The sequence below is a fragment of the Zingiber officinale genome, chromosome 6B (genome assembly GCF_018446385.1).
Source record: "Zingiber officinale cultivar Zhangliang chromosome 6B, Zo_v1.1, whole genome shotgun sequence".
Lineage (NCBI taxonomy): Eukaryota > Viridiplantae > Streptophyta > Magnoliopsida > Zingiberales > Zingiberaceae > Zingiber > Zingiber officinale.
This window is the reverse complement of record NC_055996.1, coordinates 77575529-77586742: the sequence shown is the minus strand read 5'-3', so window position 1 is coordinate 77586742 and position 11214 is coordinate 77575529. Positions and strand designations below refer to the sequence as shown.

Below are 11214 nucleotides of genomic sequence, written 5' to 3'. Positions count from 1 at the left end.
TCCCCAATCGATTGGAGTTGGGTCACAATCGATTGAACCCTACTGAATCGATCCACTGATTGATTCACACTGCATGGATCGATCGGCTGATCGATCCAGCGAGCTTCTGCTCACGAGAAAACTCCTCTCAATTGATCGCCCGATCGATTGAGGCACTTCAATCGATCGGGTGATCGATTGAAGCACTGAAAAACTGAAATTCAATTTCAGTGAATTTCAGAAACCCCTAGAAAATTCTATAAAATTTGAAAAATTATGAAAATTCATGTAGACATTCCTTAGGGCATATACTATCAAGGAAAAATAGTTTTATAAGAAAATACTTCATATTTTCCAAGATTGACACAAACTAGAAAACTTGTAAAAGCTTAATTAGTGTTTTCTTCTAGTTTGTGTTTAACTTTTCAATGATGAGTATTATCAAAAGATTGTCTTCACCAAGGTTTTCCAAAACATATTTGAAATCATTTTCAAAACCAATTTTCAACCATGTTCTTTGGGCTCAATGCACATGACTTGTACATTAGCTTTCCCAATGATTGGAAAACACATAACTATGTGTTTTGATGAACTTAAAATTCACAAGAATGCACTAAATCAACATTTTGAGTTTTGTTCATCATCCTAACATCTCACTTGTATTTAATGTGCACTAAAACACATACAAGTCACCTTATAGTTTTTTTATGAGATGTAGAGTTTGGTTTTGCCCTAATCTAGGGATCATGCATATCTACCTAGGCATTTTTATGTTATGAACATCCACCAAGGATGTTATTTGTTAATAAATGTCATTTGTCCTTAAATTGCAAGGAATTAAAATAATGCATGATATGTTATGGCATACATCAAAAAGAAATAATTTTAAAAAAAATCCTATAACTACATGATGTATGTATGACATGACATGATATTTTTATATTTTTTCATAATAAAATATGAATGCAAAAATAAACGTGATGTCATGACATATGATGGGAAAACAAAGCATGACAAATTAACATAAGTAAAATACCTAGAATAACTCTCTAAGTATCCGTAACCCTTAGCTAAATTAAAATTTAACCCTAGATTGCCCACTATTTCCCCAAGAAAATGCCAAAATTTCAACTTGGAATTTCTTTAGACTTGATTTCTTGTGCCAATTAAAATTATATCCAAATACTCAAATTTTTGGCACATCTTACTCTCTCCAAGAGTAAGCCTTTAATCCTTATCATTTTCAAAAGTTAACAATAACCTTGAAAATGCTCTTAGAGTGCCAACTTTATCATGATTGGGTTAACTACCCTTTCAATTTGGGTTGACACTCTCTCACCCATCTAAGGGGTAGAGAAAATTCTCCTAGGAACCCAAAACCTATTGGTGCTCCTTGGATGCTCTAGGTATTCACTAGGGATAACTTCCCTAGATACCTTCCTAGTGACCTTGTTAGGCTTCTTAGAAGCCTTGGTCACATTTTCTAGGTCAACTTTAGGGATTTCTTCCCTTGTGACCTTCTTTGTGACTTTCTTGGACTTCTCAGAAATCTTAGTCACTTTTGTTGTAAAAATACTCTTAGGAATAACCTTCCTAGTATTTTTGACTTGACCATTTGACCTAGACTCGATTCCATAGCTATATGGAACCCTATAGTAAGAAATTACATCCTTCTTAGTCTTTGGTTTGTATCCCAAACCTCTATGACCATTGGATGACCCTTGTTGTCCTAGACCCAGGTTTTGCTCATTTTGTCCTTTTAGGATATTTTTCATCCTTTTTAGGATCTTTTCTAATTTATCAAGTCTTGACCTCAAGACTTGATTTTCCACCATTAAGTCCTTAGTTTTTTATTTTTCATTAAATCCATGAGCATTTTTGTTTCTAGACACATAACTAAAATTCTTTGTTTTCTTGCCTAGATTTTCATTTACCTTCCTAGCCCTAGGTGTGGTAGTTTTAGCATGAAAAGCTACATGTTTTTCCTTAATGCTATCATGCTTCATATTTCTATGGTAAATAGCATTAAAATGATAAAAATTAGAATTATCATACTTCTTACCATTATTTAAGGGAGTAGGCTCAATAAATGATACCTTTCATTTTACCTTGGAGGCTCCCCCTTGAGTTTTGCTTCCTCCTTGAGCCTTGACCGCTCTCTTCCCCTTGGGACATTGACTCCGATAATGCCCCTTTTGATTGTAAGAGAAACACACAATGTGCTCCTTGCTCTTCTTTGTTTTGGGAGCGGTCTCTTTGGGCTTCACCTTGCCCTTTAGTGCCACTTAACCCTTCTTCTTGGCCAATTTGGGGCACTTGCTCTTGTAGTGACCATGTTCCCTACACTCAAAACATATAATATGATTTTTATGCTTAATTGAAACATTTATACCTTCATGTGTAGGGATGACATCTTCTCCTTTTGATCCGGATGTAGAAACTTCCTCTTGTTCCGATAGTGATGCTCCTCCAATAGATTTGACTCGACTTGTGGAGGTGGAAGCTTCTTCATTCTCTTCTTCTCTTGACCCGGATGTGGAGACTTCTCCTTATTCTTGATCCGGTGTCACCGAAGGTCGCTCCCCCTCAATCCTAGAAGTGGAGGCTTCTTCCTCCTCATCTTGTATATGGAACAAAGAGTATGCTCCCTCTTTGCCTTTTTCATTGTACTCCTTTGAAGATGAGGCTTCTTGAACTTCTTCATCTTCGGAAGTTGAGCATTTCTCAACTTCGGAGTCCTCTTCATTTTGATCCAATGAGTCACCCTCTTTGGATTCTTCTTGATTTGGTACAGTGGAGGGGATCTCATGAATCTTGGCCAATTTGCTCCATAGCTCTTTGGCATCTTCAAAATCTTCAATTTACTCCAAGATATTGCTCGGCAATAGATTGACCAAAATCTTGGTCACTTTGTCATTGGCCTCACATCTTTGGATTTGTTCTTGACTCCATTTGCTTTTCTTGAGGACCTTGCCCTTTGAACTTGTTGGAGCTTTGAAGCCTTCCATTAGAGCAAACCATTACTCTATCTCCATCATAAGAAAATTCTCGATCCTTGATTTCCAAGAATCGAAACTTGTAGAAACATATGGTGGAGGCACCCTTGTGTCGAATCCAAGACCATCTTGGAATTCCATTTGAAGTTGAGCTTGATGATGAAGTCTTTGACTTTATAGAATGTGCTCCAACTTCTACACCCTATAGCTTTGTTGCCCCTTCCGGTGATGATTCCGGTGAAGAGCGGCCTCGCTCTGATACCACTTGTTAGGACCAAATATGTAGCTAGAGGGGGGTGAATAGCTCGGCGCGCTCCTCGTGCTCTTCGTTGCTTGTTTCTTCAAAGATATGCAGCGGAAATACAAGAAACAACACATACAACGCTAACACAACGGATTTACTTGGTATCCACCTCAAGATGAGGTGACTAATCCAAGGATCCACATAGACGAGCACTCTCCACTATGAAAACACTCGTTTACGGTAACTACCGAAGGCGGAGAAGCCTTTACAAACTCACACAACAAACAAGAAGAGAAGAAGAAGCAAATACAAGTAAATCTTACAAGATTGTGTACAATAAGCCCTAGCTAGCTTCTTCCTCTTGCTTGGGATGCCTCTTGACCTTGGAAACGCTGCTCCGAGAAGCTTCAAGAACTAGCAGTGAGCTGTGGAGAAAACCCTAGAGGATCGCTGTGAAGATCGGAGTTGAACAGTGCAAGTGTTGGCAAAGAAAGAGCTCGACAACGGCTTTAATCGACGCCAATGGTCGAATCCCAATCGATCGGATTACTCCCAATGGATTGGGGAGGCTTTGGAACGATCGACCGATAGATCCAGAGTGCCTCTGTGCTCTCGGGAATTGCCTGGATCGATCACCTGATCGATCCAGGGCTTATCGCGCAGAATCGCGACTCCCAATCGATCGACCTATCGATTGGAGGCTCTGAATCGATCGGCCGATCGATCCAGAGCTATTCTGTGCGATCGTCACTCTCCCAATCGATCAACCGATCGATTGGGCATGAGCCAATCGATCGGTTGATCGATCCAACCCATGTGGACTTGCCCAATCAAGTCCAAGAGTCCCTAAAACCAATATCTGGTCAACCATGACCTGTTGGTACATCACGCCTAGCATCCGGTCATCTTTGACCTGCTAGGTCTCCCTCACCAAGTGTCCGGTCAATCCCTTTGACCTTCTTGGACTTTTCTCCTCGTGCTAAGTGTCTGGTCATCCTTGACCCACTTGGACTTATCTTCACCGGGTGTCCGATCAACCTTGATCCACCTGGATTTTCCGTGCCAAGTATCCGGTCAATCCCTTTGACCTACTTGGGCTTCCCAACACCAGATGTCTGATCAAACTTGATCCATCTGGATTTCCTGTGCCTAGCTTCACTCACCAGGACTTTCCTTCTGCCTAGCTTCACTCACTAGGACTTCTCATTTGCCTGGCTTCACTCACCAGGACTTTCCATACTGCCTAGCTTCACTTACTAGGTCTTTCACCTGGCTTCACTCACCAGGACTTCTCATTTTCCTGGCTTCACTCACCAGGACTTTCCATACTGCCTAGCTTCACTCACTAGAGTTTTTCCTTCTGCCCGGCTTCACTCACCAGGACTTTCAGTCTGCCTAACCTCCCAGTTAGGACTTTCACCTGGCTTCACTCACCAGGATTTTCCAGTCAAGTATCCAGTCAACCTTGACCTACTTGACTCTCCTTCAAAATCTCACCACATAAACAATTGCACCTGCAATCTCCATGTCTTGTCTCCATGTATTGTCAAACATCGAAACCTAAATATCAAGACTCGAGCTTGACCCAATTCAAGCTCAGTCAACCAGGTCAACCTTGACCTAGGGAATATTGCACCAACATGCCTAACCTGCTCCGAGTGGTCGGATTTTCTCAGCCCGGTCATATCTAGGCCTGATACTCTCAGTAGTTCAACTCCCGATCAACTCTTGAGCAATCCAAAAAAGAAGATGAAACTCTCACCACAACTCGTCCTTCTCATCAAGACTCGAGCCAGGGATTATACCTGATAGATCATCCCGAGATGCCCCTGATCATACCCGGGCGAGACAGAATGCGTTATGCGACAACAAGGTCAGGAAATCGTAATCGCTTGTCAGAGAATAACTGCTATATGTTAGGGAATATTCAATGGGCCGCGGTCATTTGCGAATGTAACCTTCCTCCAGCCCATGGGAGGGGGCCACGTATCACCAGACAGGTTTCAACACTCGACATTCCCTGACATCGGTCATATAAAACGGGAGGTTCTCTCCCTTGAGCATGCACACTCTCTCGCACATTCGCACTTATCTTCTACAGTTCTTTTTTTCCTTCGTATACTGTTCTTCCGGGGAAAAAGTACCTGACTTGAGCGTCGGAGAACCCGCGCTGGGGACTTTTTCCCTGGTGTCTAGTATGTAACGTTTTGTGTGCTTGTCTGAGTTTGCACAGAGCTTCAAATACTGAAGTATCGCCGGTTCAGTGACCGATGTTCGTCAGCGCCACGTGAGGGTTCGAATTCTTGGGCACGTATGATAAGGATGCCCTAGTCGCTCTCCATCAACCCTAGTAATAGCTCATCCGACTTTTGTTGACTCAGATTGTTCAGTGACCGTCGTTCTTCAGCGCCACGTGAGGATCCGTTTTCTTGGGCACGTATGATAAGGATGCTCTAATCGTCTCTCCATCAACCCTAATAATAGCTCATCTTACTTTTGTTGACTCAGATTGTGAACAGTATTACTTACACCTCCATATAAAATGGAACGAAGTATTTATCTGAATAGCATAATAAATACAAGCCTGAATCAAGATGAACAAACAGTAATGTTGGCCGTCAATGCGGATCGCCAGTGGCAGCTAGTACAGGCTGCAGGTGGAAGCTGGTCGCTGCGGAGATCCATCGCGGAGCGTCAGCTCGGGCACGACGAGATTAATTGACAAGGGCCCAGTGGGATCAGGAAAGAGTAATTACTCGATGAGATGCGTAAACGGACTGAGCGACCCCTGTCGACGTACTCATCGATTTAACACCGAGCAACAAGAAAGTGCAGTTACGTTTTGTTCCCCGTGGTCAAAGCCCCACCAAATAATGCCCGTGCATATGGCTCCTGCCAGGGCCTGCCAGTCCGAGTGTGACCCAGGTAACATGGCGGAGAGGAAGAAATTGTGCACGCGTGGGGACATGCCGCGCGTGGCTGCAGTGCAGATCAAAATAGAAGAGAAGAGGGAAGAAGCAAGCTAAGCAAATCCACGAGCGATGTGACATCTACGGATACGCCTGTCATCGATCGTCAACTCGCATTTATAACTCACGAAGAAAAAAGAGGTGGGCACTATTAAAGCTTAATGCCCCTGCTATCCTGTCACCCGAAAAAAAAAAACACACGAAATAAAAGAAGCTAAATTATTGTGGTTAGAGTGGAACTACTACTGCAGTTCAAAATTTAGACGGTGCCAATATTAATTATGCTCCGACTTGTTCGTAGGCCAGGCAGTCCACAACCCACGCTCATGCATGGAAATTTCTAAGGTCAGCAACACAAAAGCATGAAGCCCTGCCAGTCCGATCCTTGCTAGCTAGCTCCTCACAGCTGCGTCACCTCCCCACTTTGCTGTTGCCATTTTCGACCCTTCCAAGTACTCTACTCTACTCTGCTTCATGATCAATGGATTTCCATGAAACATCAATTAATTAACTAACCCCAATGCAATGCCATGCCTTTTTCAACACTAGGAACAGCAGAGAAATCAATTGCACCGGGACTCTTCATCTCGTAGCGTGTTGGCGCCAAACCTCGTCCCCAGTTCGCCTGTCGTTTCCCACGTGGAGTGGCACCTCGATGTCTCCCTCCCTCCCGACCCCTGAAGAAGAAAAGCAACCAATCCAGCAAAATATTCTGCGCATCAAATGACGCACGTATTATCAATAGTTAGATCAAGACCCACACATCATTGACGATCGAGCGAGCGAGCGAGCGAGCGAGAGAATCTTTCGTGTTTTTTTTTGAAAAAAAAAAAAGACCACATGCATGCTCGCTGAGAGATCATCGTATCATCGGTGAGGAGACATTGCGATGCGTACCGATCGAAAGGCCTTTAATTTGCCCTCGCAATTTCAAGGATTCCCGCTGTCGGCCTCCCACGTCCGTCCTGCCTCGCGTCGCCATCACCCGTCACACACTCAAGTTTCCATGCAGACAGCTAGCTCCTTTTCTTGCATGATTCATCCTTTCCTTCTTCGGTCTTTTCTTGCATGTGTTAATTAATTCTCAGGATGAACTTGTGAGTTCTGACCCTACAATAACAGAGATTTTTGTTATCCTATACAATAGAATTGAAGAAGTGGTTTAATTAAAAAGTGAAAAATGATGCCCAGTTCGATATGCGTACAGATATATCCTCACTCAGAGGTCTCTAGAGTTCATAATTAGTATTTATTTCTGCTATATATATATGTTCATTCTAGGAAATTAGTTTTTTTTTTTACCTTTGTTAGCATCAGTATCTGTGATTCATCTTCTCAAGAGAGATGAATTGGTTCAGCTGCAGAATTCTTATCCATCATGAATGTAAAGAACACCACGATCCTCTCTTAAGCATTTGCAGAGAGAGTTTCTTATTTGTCTCCGGGAAAAAGAGAGAAGACGTTAAAGAAAAAGAAAGTTTGTGCATAAATCAACACTAAAACAACAGAAACTACGAGATTCTTCGTCAAAGAGAAAGAAAAAAACTTTTCAGGTTAACAATGAAAGGATCATCATCAAGTAATTAAAGCAGTTGATTCTGCTTCATAATATAAAAAAGCTGTAAAGTTCCAGGAGTAGTCATGAATCGTTTAATGCCAAGGGAGAAAAGTTTATCTACAAATATCAAATATCGATTACACCTACAGTAAAATGAACGAGAGCATTAAAAAGAAATTAAAGTAATACAGAAAATCATGCAAACTGGAGTTGGCTTTAAAGGAAACAAAATAAACTAAACTAAAACACTTCTCATATCAACAAAAACCATATATCAGCAAAGAAAAACAAAATCAGCAACAACATACTCCTCGAAAGATGATCTGTTGCATGATATACACGAGCTAGCTGTGGCTTCAGGAGACCTAAATTCCAGAGCTAAAGTGTATAAACATATATCAAATACTACACCACATCTATATATCTTCCCTCTTCACTAGCTCTAAATTTAAATGGACTCATCTTATGCTGTCAAAGATCTTCTTCACTTTCACTCCAGCAAATTAGCATCATGATACATCTCCGAAGAATGTAGAACTTCGCCCTCTGTTCTTTCACTAGCAATCGGCACCGGCAGGTGAAAGTTGGGCACTGCAGCTTCTTCTCCCTCTTTGCCATTGCCATTGTCATTGCCATGGATCTCTTCCCAGTTGTAGTCTTGTACAAGGAAAAAAGAAGAGATGGTGGCTTAATTAGACAAGCTTCTGGCTGTGGCTTGCACTTGGATTCGAGATCTCATTCGCAATGGGTTGAGAGCTTTATAGATAGCAACAGACAGAAGTGGCAACCCCCATCACTTAGGGGGTCAAAGACAGTGATTTGTTGGCAGATGACATGGTGGTAATTATTAGATTGTAGATTTGTAGCCGCTCCTTAATCTGATTAATTAGGCATTAATTAACAAAATGATTTGAGGGATGAGTACTTGAAAGACAGATGGGATTCATAATGCCCATCGAAGAAGTCACTTCTGACTCACTGAAACAATTAAGGAAAGCCTGCACTGCTACTCCTTTCTTTTTTTTGATAAACATTTTACTTCCCACTCTCTAAATTGAAATTCTAATATATCATATGAATTCGAACAAAAATCACGTACAAAATCGAGTAATATCCATATTGATTAGGGATGATAAAAATAAATCCGACTCAATGATATGATTGAGTCGATTAAAAAAATATCAAATTCAGATTAGAGATTTTTAAATCGAGTTCAAATTGAGGTATTTTCAGATTGTGTTAGGATCGGATCGGTTTTGATACTGATAAAGTATTGAAATAAAAGTAATTAAACAAAATTATATGAAAATAATAAAAATAATCATTTTTAATCGGGTTATTTAGGATTGGTCGGGATAACCATGTTCGGATTTAGAGATTTTATACTCGGATTGAGAATTTTTTAGAAAATCTTTATTTCAATTTAATAAACATATCTAATCCATCTAAATTGACATCCCTAATATTTATAATAAATATTAAATTAACGGTAAATTAAAGAAAAATACCTAATCATAATATTAACTTTACATGTAATCCCCATGTCTAAAAAACTTTGTTTTCACTTCTTGCATTCAAAGTTTTATTTGCTTCAACTCCCTCATGCAAATATCATTATCTAATTGTTCCTCAGATTTTTTAGGTACAAGAAGTCCAAAAATGAATATAATTCTTCTTTAATTCATCACTTTAAACTAGAATCGAGTATATATTTTAGCAAAATTGTCCCTCATATTTTTTAGGTACAAAATATCTAAAAATGGGTATAATTCTTGTTAAATTCAGTACGTTAAACTATAATCAAGTATATTTTCTATCAAATTGAGCACGACTTTCTAATTGACCCTCAGATTTTTTAGGTATAAAAAAAATCAAAAAATGAGTATAATTACTCTTAAATTCAACATTTTAAACTAGAATCGAGTATATTTTCTATCAAAATTACCTCTCATATTTTTTAAGTACAAAAAGTCCAAAAATGGATATAATTTTTGTTAAATTCAACACTGTAAACTAGAATCGAGTATATTTTCTATCAAATTGAGTACAACTTTTTTCCTACTTAATATAATTCCTCTAAATTCAACATCATTTAAAGAAAATCTAGTATATTTTTTTTTATCCAATTTAGCACTATTTAAAGAAAATCTAGTATATTTTCAATCCAATTTAGCACTATTTTAAAAAAATCTAGTATATTTTACATCATTTAAAGAAAATCTAGTACATTTTTCATCCAATTTAGCATTATTTAAAGAAAATATACTATATTCTAATTTAATGTGCTGAATTTAAGAAGAATTATACTTATTTTTAGACTTTTTATACCTAAAAATATCAGGAGTAATTAGGTAAATTAATGCCCATTATATTTAATTGAATAATAAAAATAACAATTTTTATCGATAAAGATTGTATGCAAAATTTTATTTCTAATTAGGGACATCATACAAATTTTCCCATAAAATTAAACAAAATAGATGAATCTTTTATAGGATTCAAGGGATTTAAGGTGATGGGACCATACTCTTCTTATCAATGGAAAGTTGTGACATCTCGAATTCAACGATCCATGAAATATGAACAATACATGTCAATTTCTAATTGGTCTTAAGGAGACTCCAAAATAGGTCTAATCATATTTGCTAACTTTATTCTAAACTACAACAAAAAATCATGATCAACTTAATAATTTCAAAAGAAATTTATATATCATATTTACAAACACCAAATGCTAAACAATAATAGTAAATGATGATATTTTTATTTCAAAGTGTCCAATAAATAGATAAAACCCCATGAATATTTTAAACTTTAAGTATTTACATTAATCAAAATAAAATGTTTGTCTTTATTATCAAATATAGAACAATAAAATAAATACAGACTCTTACTAAATGAATTCTTTTTCTATAAGAACTCCCATATTTATAATATGCACATGAAACATCTTAGACGCTAAGACTTTGGTGAGTGATTGACAAATATGGAATCTGTGTTGATGTGCTCCTTCAAGACCTGACGACTTTGTGATGAAGTTTCGTAGCCAAATCCCATGATTAGATATTTCATAGAATGCCACCAATTTTACCTCCATAGTAGAAGTGGCTAATACCATCTGCTTGACTCCCTTCCAAGATATAGCCCCTCTAGTAAGCATGAAAACATAGCTCGAAGTGGACCTCCTGTTATCCAAGCATCGAGCAAAATCAAAGCAGCTCTGGAAAGTATAATAGTCATGTCTTTTGGCACGACCATGGTATGAAGCAATTCGAATGGAGAAGCATAGTCAAGCTAATTAGCACGGCCACCTCTTGATTTGGCTTTGGATACTTGGCATGGCCATGCCTTTTGGCACGACATGACCTTGCTTCAACTTTGAAAATCTGGCACGACCATGTGAAACCACATGACCTAGACTTGCTTATGCTCTAGTAGAGTGGCACAGACATACCCCTTTGGCATTGC

The 11214-nt window shown here is 38.8% G+C and overlaps 1 long non-coding RNA gene across 2 annotated transcripts; it reads right to left on the bottom strand.

Annotated features, from left to right (window-relative positions):
- Positions 1-6434: 6434 nt before the first annotated feature.
- Positions 6435-8472, bottom strand: LOC121990322. Of its 2 annotated transcripts, none has more exons than XR_006114549.1 (3): positions 7491-8472; positions 7086-7298; positions 6435-6900 (listed from the first exon to the last, which is right to left on the bottom strand). It is a non-coding gene; the product is annotated as an uncharacterized LOC121990322 (long non-coding RNA). The 2 variants fall into 2 exon arrangements; XR_006114550.1 differs by having other exon boundaries at positions 6435-6865.
- Positions 8473-11214: the final 2742 nt, after the last annotated feature.